Source organism: Anomaloglossus baeobatrachus, chromosome 1, assembly GCF_048569485.1.
Source record: "Anomaloglossus baeobatrachus isolate aAnoBae1 chromosome 1, aAnoBae1.hap1, whole genome shotgun sequence".
Lineage (NCBI taxonomy): Eukaryota > Metazoa > Chordata > Amphibia > Anura > Aromobatidae > Anomaloglossus > Anomaloglossus baeobatrachus.
Genome location: NC_134353.1, coordinates 567,548,341 through 567,562,097, shown reverse-complemented (window position 1 = coordinate 567,562,097; position 13,757 = coordinate 567,548,341). Strand labels below are relative to the sequence as shown.

Sequence of the window (13,757 nt, the reverse complement as noted above, 5' to 3'; positions counted from 1 at the left end):
TATTTATTTCAGTGATTAGGATAAGTAATATTTATTCTATTGCATATTACATTTATTAATTACATGTTAAATTATATAATTTGACTTTTTTTATTATTTTCTATTTATTATTGCTCAAATTGGTTTTGAAAGGATTAAATAGTTCGCTATTATTACCTTATAACTCATTATAGGCCTCCTTTTGATGGGTGTATTATTAGTATTATTATTATTAATAATAATAATGATAATAATAATAATAATAATAATAATAATAATAATAATAATAATAATAATAATAATAATAAAAATAATAATAATAATAATAATAATATATACCACAACTATTTTAACATACAATGAGCAATTCTTATTTACAAGAAAGCTTTATTTTTTCCTAATTATAACTACATTTTTATACTATTTATTTTGACAGCTCTAAATAAAATTGAATTCCTAATTTACTCATTCACTATCATTACCCAGTGTAAATATGTCCACAATAATTTGCATTGTTTATGCCTACATAAAATCACACAAACTTTTGTATCTTGTATTTAGAAAAGAAACCATTAAAATTATTGTAGCGCATAAGTGTAAGTAAATGAATGCCAATCAACTTGCTATATTATCACTTTATCTGCCCAAATAAAAGTATCTTTATTGTCATGGAAGGTAGCTCGAAGGGGGAGTTGTTCACAAATAACAATCATTTTTAACATTCATTTAGAAACAATGAATAAACTAGACAGTGGGAAAATTAGAGCTTACTTGTTGCCAGAAAACATCTTGTTGTTGTAGTCCCAGGGTAGGTCTGAAATGGGAAACCACATTTAGTTATACAGAAAAAAATATGATGTTGTTATAAGTTATTAAGCTACTACTTTGATGAATTGGAATGTAGATAATGGAGAAATTTATGGAAATTTATATGATCACTTTAAAATAGTTTTTCCACTAAATACCACTTAAATACCATGATTTCAGACTGTAAAGTGCACTTTTTTGCCCCCCCAAAAAATTTGTTCATAACTGCACAATTATCTTTTATCTAAATGGCATATTTTTCAAAGCATCTGAATTTCTGTGTAAGGGGACAGAACACACAACGACACATGGAACTAGCCAGTTGTTCCATTTACCAAAGTAAAAAATCCTGTTTTACTGTATGAAATAACAATTGAATGACTCTTAATATAAAACCTTGGAAATAACTCCTCACATTGTGTACAATATCTTCACATCTCATCTTGTCGTACAAATAACGAATTTAAGCATTTACATATAATTGGTAACAACAATATTACTAATATCATACAAAATGAATTGTTTAGTTACATCTTTCACTTAATACAAACTTAAAGAAATGAGGAAATCGAATTGATGGAGATTAAACTGGTGGTGAGCTTTTAGGGACTCGTTGAATACGTCAAATTGAAATATTTGCAAATCGATTGTCGCAAATCTCCTAAATTGATTGCTGTCATCATACACATCCAGAAGATTGATTGATGGTGCCCTTATGCGTGTTCTCTCAAGTTTGGGATCCGTTGTATTTTTTAATACCTAATAAATTTTTGATATTTTAATATACTGGATTGTGGTGCTGGGTCCACTCTTAAAGTCTTCTCAGCTATATACCAGCCTGGCCGGCCTGGAGGACCACGAGCACCTGCAAGTCCTTGAGTGCAGTTGCCTATGGTAAGCTGAAGTCTCATTACCTTTTTTCTAGAAGATTGATTATGACCTCAGGTGCTGCCGGTGCGGCATCCTCATAATGTCTTGCAGTTATTGCACTACATTGTATACAATTGTAGAAGACCTCATAATGTCGTGCATGTCGTTTCAGTAGAATTAGAGGCTTGGATCACTTTCAATTTGCGGTGAATAAATTCACTGTAAATCGAATTTTCCTGGGAAAATTCAGGGAAGATTACTAATTTGACTTTCAAAAGTTAGTTACTTCTATAATTTTGTATAGAATAATGGAAAAAGTTCCAATATACTAACCAAGAATATGATTTAATTAATTTTATTTCTTCCTATGGAACAACAAAGCCAGTAATGAAGACTGCTACTTCACTTCTTGACTAATTTTTGTTTCACGAGACTCATTAATGAGACCCATACACCTTAAAAATTGCAGGTTAATATAGAATTATAAAGTAATGGAGATATTACCATTTTCACTATAAGAACCTATATATTTCTACTATCTTTTCAATTTGGCTATATTATTCACTGTGTTCTGTCCCTTTAGGTTAAATTTTATATCAAATTATTACAAAATTACAAATTAATTTTAGACATTAATCATTTTATTCATCTAGAGTAGAACTCAATGTTCTTTCATGAGATAAATTGATAATGGCTTGCCTTTTAAAACCATTTCAATGTTTTGGGCAAATCTTTTAGGACAGAAGATTAATAAAGAGTTTGGTTTAACACATATTTTAGTATGTGTAAAAACAAGTCTTAGTACAAATCAAACTTGCATATAGAAAAAGTAAAATAGAAAGTAAAAAGAGTTCCCATTTATATTAACTTATTTATTGTAGACAAAGTGCCAAGAACATTTTACATCTAAAAATAAGAACTGTAAATACTAATTTAAAAGCAAATTATACACTAAAGGAACATGCCTGAAACAGGTTGTTGATTGTTTTCAAGGATGTTCTAAACAAAGGCCAGCTAGCTAGGAAATGTTTATTCCGTAGAATAGGTTGTCAATTAGAGATCCAATGTTTTGTTCAGACTCTGATGTCTTTTCTTATTTGAAACGACCATAACATCTATGAATTAACAATGTTGCATGTTCTCTATCAGAACCTGTTATGACAGGTAAAAAAAAATTGCCATGATTTTCAAGTATTGAGAGTGGGAACCATGAAGACAATATTAAATTAAAATAATATTGAAGGATAAATATTACCCATCTCTTATGGTACATTCTAATATTTTGTTAACAGGAATTATGATAGCTGATAAAATGGAATTATGAAGTATTAATATAAACACAAATTAATATTGTCTACTTATTAATTTGAAAATATACAGTGATTGGTGTTTTTTAATTCCCATATTGTCAGTTTACACAGGGTAAAAACTTGTGCAATCTACTTGGAGAAGACTGGGTCTTTAGCTGTTAGACGCAGCCAAAGACCCTGGAGTGAAGACAGAAACAAATTATTACAGCTTATAGCTTTTATTTTCCCAGGGCTGTTGTGTCCTAGCACACTGAGATCAACTCTGCCTACGACTTATGTGACTATAAATGACAGTTTTCCCCTGAAAATGAGGCTCCTATAGATTCATCACTTTCACGTAAAAAAGAGATCAATAAAGTAAAAAAAATGTTCCACAGAGATCATTGAAAATATATTGCAGAACGAATTATCGAATTATGCATAGAAAAAAAAAATATATTTTTATATATATATATATATATATATATATATATAAAAAAAAAGTATATATATATATATATATAAATATATATATATACTAGCTGTACTACCCAACTTCACCCGGGTTAATAACTGTGTTGTTAACAAAATAGAATGTATTAACAAAAATGTATTCTGCACACAAAAACCACAAAACAAATACATGGAAATGTAATTATTAAAAGGCGAAAACTAAGCTATTAGAAGAATTTCACAACATATATTTCAACACCACAGATATTCCACACAGATTTAACTAAATTGGCCAAATAATGTGCACCGTCTATCTCTTTCCCCATCTGTCTCTTTCCCCGTCTGTCTCTTTCCCCGTCTGTCTCTTTCCCCGTCTGTCTCTTTCCCCGTCTGCCTGTCTCTGTCTGTCTATTTGTTTGTCTCTCTCTATCTCTCTGTTTCTTTCTCCATCTGTCTCTTTCTAGGTCTGCCTCTTTCCCAGGTCTGCCTCTTTCCCCGTCTGTCTCCCTGTCTCTTTGTCTGTGTCTTTTCCTGTCTGTCTCTTTCCCTGTCTGTCTCTATTTCTCTGTCTCTTTCCCTGTCTGTCTCTATCAAGGTCTATGTCTTTCCCCATATATCTTTGTCTGTTTCTCTGGCTGTCTCCTCCTTCCCTGTCTGCCTGTCTCTGTCCCTGTCTGCATGTCTGTCTGTCTCTTTCCCCATCTATCTCTTTCCCCATCTGTCTCTTACTCCATCTGTCTCTTTCCAGGTCTGTCTCTTTCCCGGTCTGTCTCTTTCCCCATCTGTCTCTGTCTGTCTCTTTCTCCATCTGTCTCTGTCTGTCTCTTTCACCGTCTGTCTCTGTCTCTTTCACCATTTGTCTCTGTCTGTCTCTTACCCTGTCTGTCTCTATCTCTGTCTCTTTCCCTGTCTGTCTGTCTCTCTGTCTGTCTCTCTTTCTCTATCCGTATCCCCACCGACATCTTATTACCTCACATATAAGCTTTTTATACTATGAATGTATTTTGTTCCTATAGCAACAAATCACAGCTCCTACTAATAACCTGTAGTTCCAGGCTCCATTTACTTTAATGGAGCCATGTTTTTTGGAGAGTAACTGTAAAGCGCGGGGTTACATTTTCCTATCAAAACATAGTCTTCGACGTTCCCTCGGTCACATGAGGTGTCTTTGCAAAATGTCGTGATTGTAAATTCGACGGTGCGGATACACTTTTCGTTTCACTTTTTCCCCATTATGTAGATAGGGCAAAATTGATTGGTAAATTGGAACGCGCGGGGTTAAAATTCCACCTCACAACATAGCCTATGACGCTCTTGGGGTCCAGACGTTTGAGTGTGCAAAATTTTGTGGCTGTAGCTGTGATGGTGCAGATGTCAATCCCGGACACACACACACAAAAACACACACACACACATACACACACAAACATACATACATACATACACACATTAAGCTTTATATATATTATATTATATATATATATTAATATTAATAAAGCTGAATGTCTGTATGTATGTATGTATGTTTGTGTGTGTATGTGTGTGTGTGTGTGTGTGTGTGTGTGTGTTTTTGTGTGTGTGTGTCCGGGATTGACATCTGCACCATCACAGCTACAGCCACAAAATTTTGCACACTCAAACGTCTGGACCCCGAGAGCGTCATAGGCTATGTTGTGAGGTGGAATTTTAACCCCGCGCGTTCCAATTTACCAATCAATTTTGCCCTATCTACATAATGGGGAAAAAGTGAAACGAAAAGTGTATCCGCACCGTCGCATTTACAATCACGACATTTTGCAAAGACACCTCATGTGACCGAGGGAACGCCGTGTATGTGTGTATTCGTATATATATATATATGAAGCAATAGATTGCAGTTATTTACTATAGCGGTGAGCAACAATTACTTAACCTCTTCACGACCAAGGATGAACCTATTCGTCTTGGAAGGGAGGTCGTTCCCAACCGAGGACATATGGGTAATCGTGGGGGCATCAGCTCTGTGCAAGACTAGATTGCCACCAGGGACTCGCCACTCCCGACAGCGAAGCCCCGGCTCTCACAGCTAGGGATGGTCACTGTGCCATCCCTAACTGTTTAACCTCTAAATGCTGCTATCGATATCAAATGCAGCATTTAGGCGACTGGGAAATATTCCCTTCCCCCCTCCGATCGGAACTCCCAAAATTTAATTGCAAGGGCCCAATCGTCATCATGGTGACCCAAGGTCATCATGATGACCTCCAGGTCACCTGACTATGGAGAGCTAGATTGATCATGCCTGTAGCATGATCACTCACATTTTCTAAGTGCAGCTCTTTCTCAGTGACAGCTGCGATGTACTGCAGTGATCAAGCACTGCAGTACATTGCAGTTGTGATTATACCAGTCAAAATTAGTATCCGATATAAAGACTATCTGAAAAAGTAAAAAAAGTGAAAACATATATATATTTTTAAAAAATAATAAAATAAAAAACAAAAAAATCCAATAAATAGTTATATTTTTGTAAAAAAAAGTATACATATTTGGTATCGCTGTGTCTGTAAGAACCCGATCTATAAAACTGACACACTACTTAATCCCTTCAGAGAACACTGTTAAAAAATAATAACATTTCATTATAGAGCTGACAAAAAAGTGGAATAAAAAGTGATAGAAAACTTATCTAATATATAAAACTGGGTGTATGTATGTATGTATGTATGTATGTATGTCCACTAATGGAATCTGCAACGTCGCATTTACAATCACATTTTGCACAGACACTTCATTTGACTCAGGGAATGTTTTGAGGGGAAAATTTAACCCCACACTTTACACATTCACCAAGACACCTGCTTACATTAAAGTCAATGAAGTTTGGCGCTACAGGTCATTGATAGGAGCTCTGATGGTTGCTATAAGCAACGAAGGACACTCTTTGTATAAGAGAGCTTATGTGTGAGGTAATATGATTTTGGTGGAGAGACAGATAGAGAGATAGACAGACAGACAGAGACAGACAGACAAAGAGACAGACAGACAGAGAGAGAGAAAAAGAGAGACAGAAAGAGAGGTAGAGGCAGACAGAAAGAGAGACAGACAGAGAGAGAAATAGAGAGACAGACAGGGAGAGAGACAGACAGAGAGAGACATAGAGTGTATAGAGACAGACAGACAAAGAGACAGACAAAAAGTCAGAGAGAAACAGAGAGACAGAGAGCGTTAGATACAGGCAGACAGAGAGAGAGAGACAGACAGAGACAGAGAGCGACAGATAGAGAGAGAGACAGACAGAAGGAAACAGAGAGGGAGAGTGAGAGAGTAGGACAGTAACAGAGAGACACTTAGTTACTATCCCGGGCAATGCCGGGTACTACAGCTAGTATGTAAATAAAAATGGGGAAAACACCATCTTGTCTTGCAAAAAACAAGCCGTCATACAGCTCCATCAGTGAAAAAAAAAACAAAAAGCTATAGCTCTCAGAATACAACAATGCAAAAGCTGTTTTCTTTTCTATAAAATAGTTTTTATGGAGTAAAGGCAGCAAAACATAAAAAAACTCTATACATGTGGTATCACTGTAATTGTACAATAAGCAGAGCAATGCATTGCTCTGCTTATTGTACATGACTCTGGTGAGCATTATACATGATTCTAATTTTTTATCACTGTAATTGGACTGAATAAAGCTGTCTTATCACTTTTACAATATGGTGAATAGCAAAAAAAAATTCCTGTCAAGGTTCTGTTCAGTTCATGTTCAAAGACTTTCACAGTCTTCACTAACAGCTCAATGAAAATTTCTGAATACTATTAAATTCAATGGGAGGCAAAACCTATGTGTTAGTAAGGGCTAGGGAGGCTGGTGTTAGTATGAGCTAGTTGGGCTGAAAAAAAATAAGAAATAAAGCAGGACAGTTATACTTAATGAGTCTCCCACATGGCTGTCACATTGCATTCTGTTAGTAACGGGTGGTCTCATAGATACCACCATTAGTAATCTAGGGCTTAGTGGAAGCTGTGAGCTATCATTAACCCCTTATAATACCCTGATTGCCACCAAACCAGGGCAACAAGCATAAGATGGGTAAATTTTGGATGGCTGCAGGCTACTATTTTTAGGCTGTGGAGGGTGTAATAACCATGGGCCTACCCAGCCTGAGAATACCAGTCTCCAGCTTTTGGCTTTATCATGGCTGGGTATCAAAATTGGGTGCAACCGCACACCATTTTTAAAAATTATTTATTTAAATAATTAAAAAAAAAGCCATATAGGGTCCCTCTTATACACAGCCATAGCAGAGGGCTGCAACCTGTAGCCATATGCTTTAGCTGTGCTGAGTTACACAATGCGGGGGTACCTAATGCCAACTTATTTATCTATTATTTATTTTTACACTATAGGAATGCAGACAGCATGTGTGATTACAACCAATCACATATGCTACAAAAACTGGGAGGGGGCGCGGTCTGACTGTAACCGATCATAGATACCGGGACGTCCGGTGGGCAGGTGAAGCAGTGAATATGTATGAGGGTTAATGAGGAGTGTTACAGCCACGTGGAGACTGGTAAATATGTCTTGCTTTAACCAATTTGCTTCCTTTTATTTTTTTTACAGTGATTTCCCTCGCCAATCACAGCCATGCCACTTGACATGGCTGTGATAGAGCCGAAAGTGGATGGTTTCTGCAATACTGTAAATGTAAAGTGGAACTTTTTAGATTTTTGGGAAAAGTGTTCATCCAATCCCAACCCGAATGAGCCAAGGCTTGTGCCGAATTTGAGATTGGCGAAACTTTTTCAAACAAGTTCGCTGATCTCCATTACTGAACTGCTGTTTCTTCTTGATTCTGCATCACAAAAAGTGGAATAGAAAGTGATTACAAAATATTATGTGACTCAATATGTTAGCAATAAGAACTCCTGCAAAAACAAGCCCTCATTTGACTCAGATAGCAGAAAAATAAAAAAACTATAGCCTTCAAACCTCAGTGATACAACAAACCTATATTTTGTAAAAAAAAAAAAGTGTTGTAAAAAAATAATTTTAGTGTTATAGTAGTCATATCGAAAAAACAAATATAAATCTGGTGTCGCTAAAATTGTACTGACTAGAGGGATAAAGTTGCAGTAATCACTTATACCTCATGTTGTACAGTGTAGAAAACAAATAAATAAAGCCAATTCTTTAACCGCTGTTGACTCGGCTCATATTTATCCTGTGCTGTATGCTGAGGTTACACCAGGGAATACATGTAAGGGTGCTTGCCCATGATCAGGAATAGCAGCAATTTGGATGCAGCATATTTTCACCGTGTCCAAAACTTTGCATTATACAACACAAGCACAGTGGATGAGATTTATAGAAAGCCCATTCCCACTGTGTTTGTTTTCTCTACAGTGTAAAATGACATGCTGTGCTGCTTCCCAAGCCGTAGCATGTCACTTTATTCTTTTGGAAATGCAAGTGCTCTCCATGGGGAGAACAGAGTGAAAGTCTACAGCGCCCCGCACCCTGACAATGGGCATGAGCAGCTCTGGTCTCCAGCAGAGAACACTCACGAGTCACAACTCCACAAGAGAAGACATTGTTTATCAAAAACACAGCGTGTGCGGATCATGAGTACATACTTTTAATCTCTGAAAAACATGATTCAGACAAAATTCTCAATGGAAAAAACCCTGTTGTCATACAATGTCCTTCTTTTTATGCATCTTTTCAGGCATGCACAAAAGTGTCGTCATTGACAGTTTTGTTCACCTTTGAAAAGACGGACACCACCGAACAGAGCCCAAACACAGTCCAGAGTAACTCTGCTTCCTCATTAGTGAATGGATCTATGGACGGTTTTACCTGAATCATGTATTTCAGAGATGTAGATGGAAACCCCAACATAGGTGTTCATGCATAGAGCACAAGATAAATGTGAACTGATCCAAAATGTTCTATATCATATCGCCACCAAATAGAATTCAACTCAACCCACAAAAACACAAGCTCCCACTCAGGTCCGTGATCTATTAATCAATATATAGAGGGCTCCCACTTTACTGGTAACATAAAGGCTCTGAAAAATGCTATGGCTCCCCCCCTTCAAAAAGAAATTCAGTAAATCTGCAATCCCAAACATTTTTGTGGGGAAAAAAGTTAAATTTTCATTTTTTCCTCCACATTCCACAGTTCCTGTGAAGCACCTAAAGGGTTAATAAACTTCTTGACTGTGAAGTTGTAAACTTTGAGGGGTGCAGTTGTTAGAATTTTGTACTTTTAGGTATTTTCTGACCCCAATGGCTCTCAAAGTCACTTCAAATATGATGTGGCCCCTAAAAAATGGTTTTGTAAACTTTGTTGGAAAAATAAGAAATTGCTGATAAACTTTGAACCCTTCCAACGTCCTAATAAAAAAATTATGTTTCAAAAATTGTGCTGATATAAAGTATACATTTGGAAAATATTATTTATTAACTACTTTGTGTGATACACTGTAGCTCTCTGGTTTAAGGGCATAAAAATTCAAAGTTTGAAAATTGTGATATTTTCGAACGTTTTGCCAAATTTCGGCTATTTTCACAAATAAAGAAATATTGGCCTAAATTTACTACTTTTATGAAGTACAATATGTCACAAAAAATTTCTCAGAATCAAGGATCCTTTGGAACATTCCAAAGTTATAACCAGTCAAAGTGACACTGGTCAGAATTGAAAAAAATGTACCAAACAGGCTCAGGGGGAAGGGGTTAAGTTGAGGGTAAATGAGAAAATAGAGTAAATCCAGCATGGGTAAAAAATTACTTTCTTGATTTACTTCATTAGATTAAAATCATTGAAGTGAAAAAAGTTACATCTCCAGAATAAAAACGTAGTTAATTGACGCATTTCGAATAGCTAAATGTTCGTGATCACATTGAACATAGTGTTGTAAAAGTTAAGTTGAGGGTGCCATCAAATTTGTCAAGCTGATTATTGGAGTTTTTTTACGAAATTATGTCAAATTTTCCTTTTTTTCTCTTTCTTTTCTGTGTTGTTCAAATACACACAAAGGAAACAAATGTGTATAACAATACAAGTAATTGTAATAATATTTTGGGAGAAATACTTCATTTTCTGGAAAAATGTCAAAAGCTGAAAGAAATGGGTTTTTTTTTTCGTCTGTCAAATTTTTTTTTTTATCTCTTAAGCCATAATTTGAATGTACACCAAAGCAATGCTCAGAAATAATACATTTTTTTTGTGCATAAAAGAAAGCCTTATGCAGCTATGTCAGTGAAAGAATGAAAAGTGTATGAATGCTGAAGAGTGAAAACACAAAAACAACAAAAAATGGTGAAGCACTAAAAATTAACAAGTGTTTTACATTTGACTTCAAAAGTCAATAACAGGCATGAAAAGAAGAAACACTGTAATATATCTTATTAAACACATCTGCTTCTTTCTCACCCTTGATTTATCTTTCACCTAATGCGTAAAATGCATATTCAGAGAAGACTGATTTTACTGTTAATGAGATTGGAGATAACAATTGGTGCTTTTAACATTTTATGAGGCGGAGAACAGAAAAAAAGGAAGGAGCAAGAGGCAGATACAGAAATTTTGCTGCAAGTTCACCTGAAAAGACAGTTACTGTTCACTAAAAAACTCTATGAGCACCAACTGTTATCTCAGTAATGAGTAACTATGCATTTACTGAAGATATCACCATTGAATTGAGAATTTTGAAAATGATCAGTCCTGGAGGAGAAAGAAACAGATATATTACAGAGTATATTATCTTTACATCTATTATTGATTAATGAAATAAAAATTAAAATGATCTTTAAGGCCCTTTAAGGTGGTGACATTAACAAGTTAATATCAGATATCTATATAATATATGTTTGATTCAATGATCCTTTTAAGGGGTCATTTATGTCTTAGACACATAAACTGAGCCCTATGGTAAAATTTACCAGTGCTTTAAAGAGAATCTGTCACCACTTTGACCTTTTTAAACTGTTATTATCGGCATACAGATTATAAAAAGCCATAAACCTATATCATTTATCACTTTATGTAAATTAGCTCTTCCAGGCTATGGGGCGGATTCTGCCTGAGAGATAACTCTGCCTTCAGAGCTTATATTAAATAAAAGGGGCATTACCAGTAGGATGTGTGATGGCCACTCTCTGCTCTCTTAGTCCAGTCAAAATACGGTTTGACCCGGAACAAATTCCAAGAAAGTGTTTTATGATTTTTTGTTTTACCATTATATGTGGGGAACAACATATTAAAAGCTTTCCAAAAATTGATCACCCCAAAGGTCCTAACTATGATGTCATAAGACGATGACAGCCATCGCACTAAAAATAACGAATATTTCCCTATTTCAAAGCTGTAGCTGTAGGTTACTGAAGAGTTTGCATTTTTTATACTATATATTTTCATATAACAATTTTTATGCAACGTTTTATACTAACTACATGGACAGGCGCGGTTATTACGTCATCAATGATGTCATGACATACATGTAGATTTCTAGAAATTATAGAATTAATACACAGTGCATTTTAAGACCTACTTCATCACTGAATAACCGTGTTCAGTCAATAGTAACTATTTTCATCATCAGACACTGTTTCCTCACTCATATTGTCACAATGCCCTTCTTGACATGGTCTGCATACCCGTGAACAGGTAAGTCCGTGTCTTTTGCAAGTGCACTGAAGTGTACTACAACCACGAGAACAATTGCAGTGAATTATTTTCAGAAGTGTCTCTGGCGCGGGTGAAGTATCCATCATCACTTGAACTAGACTGTTGTTCTGCAATTCCCATCCCCATTCAGTAGTGTCCATGGCCTCTCCATTGTCCATCCAAAGCATCGCTTGGAGGTAACTCCGAAGGGCATGATACTTTGTTGCAGAGGAGGTCGGTGGCAGTCGTTCAGGTGTAACAAAGATTTTGTCTGAACCAACTTTTTTGCAGAAAGTAGAATACCTCACTGCAGACAGATTGTCTCCAGGTTTGCCCTCAAACAATGCCACCATTGCTTTACACCCAGCGTCTTCAATCTCAGCTATGTTTTTCTTAGGTGTGGAAAACATTTTAGCACAGCTATTTAAGACAGAGTCTCCCTTCAAAACCTTGTGTAGACCAAGTTTTTTCCGATTCCAAAAACCACGGAAGTGGTATTGCAACCCGTGAATGCATGCAGGAACAAAAGACTGCTGCAGACATGGTTTCCCAGGAACTTCTTCATAATCTTAATGTCGTATACTGTTGCAGGACTCCTTTTATCTGAGTTGAAATAAAGCTTGTTGCCATCGCTGGTTGACGCGTGATGAAGTAACAACACCAAAAGATCTGTATCTTCGCCAATGAGACTAATACTTTTGTTGGAGGACACTGACACTGCCGCCTTAACAATCTCCACATCAGCATCCACCTTTGATTGTATTACGTGGCAACCTCTGTCATTCATACGCTGTGAAACGAGATTAATAAGAGACTATTTGTTCTCCACATTCGGAAGGAAGTCCTCCTTTTTCCTGACAAATTTCGTTCCTTCAGCAATGTTCACTTTGTTACTTGTTCGACTTTTGCGCCGTCACTGATGGATAATGTCCTTAGTGTTTGATCCTCCAATGTAACCATCAAATACTGTCATAGCCTTACCATAGTGCTTTACTGTGAAAGATGCATAGTCTTCAGCGATTGAACAATGTCTTTCCTTCTGACCCCTTCAGTTGATGGAGAAGAGAACCTCCGTCAAGAACATAATGTTCTACTTCTGGTACATCTTTGAGTACTGGGTCATCTGAACTCTGTTCTTTTACATCAGCCATCAGTTGTGCTTTGTTTGGTTTGCGTAAGGCCCCCTTCACACGTCCGTGATACACGTGCGTGTTTGGTCCGTTTCCGTATATACCGGAGACACGGCCAAACGTGCACCAATGTTAATCTATGATTGTGGTCACACGTGCGTTATTTCATTATGTCCGTGTGTGCGTGTCCGTGATCCGTATGTGTTTGCGTTTTGCACGGATGCATGTCCGTTATCTGCACGGAGCACGCACACGTGGACACAATGAAAGTCTATGGGTATGTGCACACACGTTAGTAAACACGTATGCATCTACCTATAGTCCGTGTCCGTTTGGTGTTTTTATTTCTAGTGATGTCGGCTATTCTTTCTATTTCTGTGTATGTCGGTCAATCTCCCTGAGTCCGTCGGTCGGTCTCTCTGTCGGTCTCTCTGTCCCTCTCTCACAGTCTGTCGGTCTGTTTCCCCCCCTCTCTCATACTTACCGTTCCCCGATCACCGGCGCGGCGCTGCACGGCATTCACACTGCTGCGGCGGCTTTTACTATTTTGAAAAAGCCGGCCGCTCATT

At 36.6% G+C, this 13,757-nt stretch overlaps 1 long non-coding RNA gene across 1 annotated transcript in view; it reads right to left on the bottom strand.

Annotated features, from left to right (window-relative positions):
- Nucleotides 1–750: 750 nt before the first annotated feature.
- Nucleotides 751–13,757, bottom strand: part of LOC142245108 (uncharacterized) — a 1,140,303-nt gene continuing 1,127,296 nt past the window's right edge. The window contains exon 6 of the long non-coding RNA XR_012724730.1: nt 751–793. This is a non-coding gene — a long non-coding RNA (uncharacterized LOC142245108). The remainder of the gene's footprint in view (nt 794–13,757) is intronic.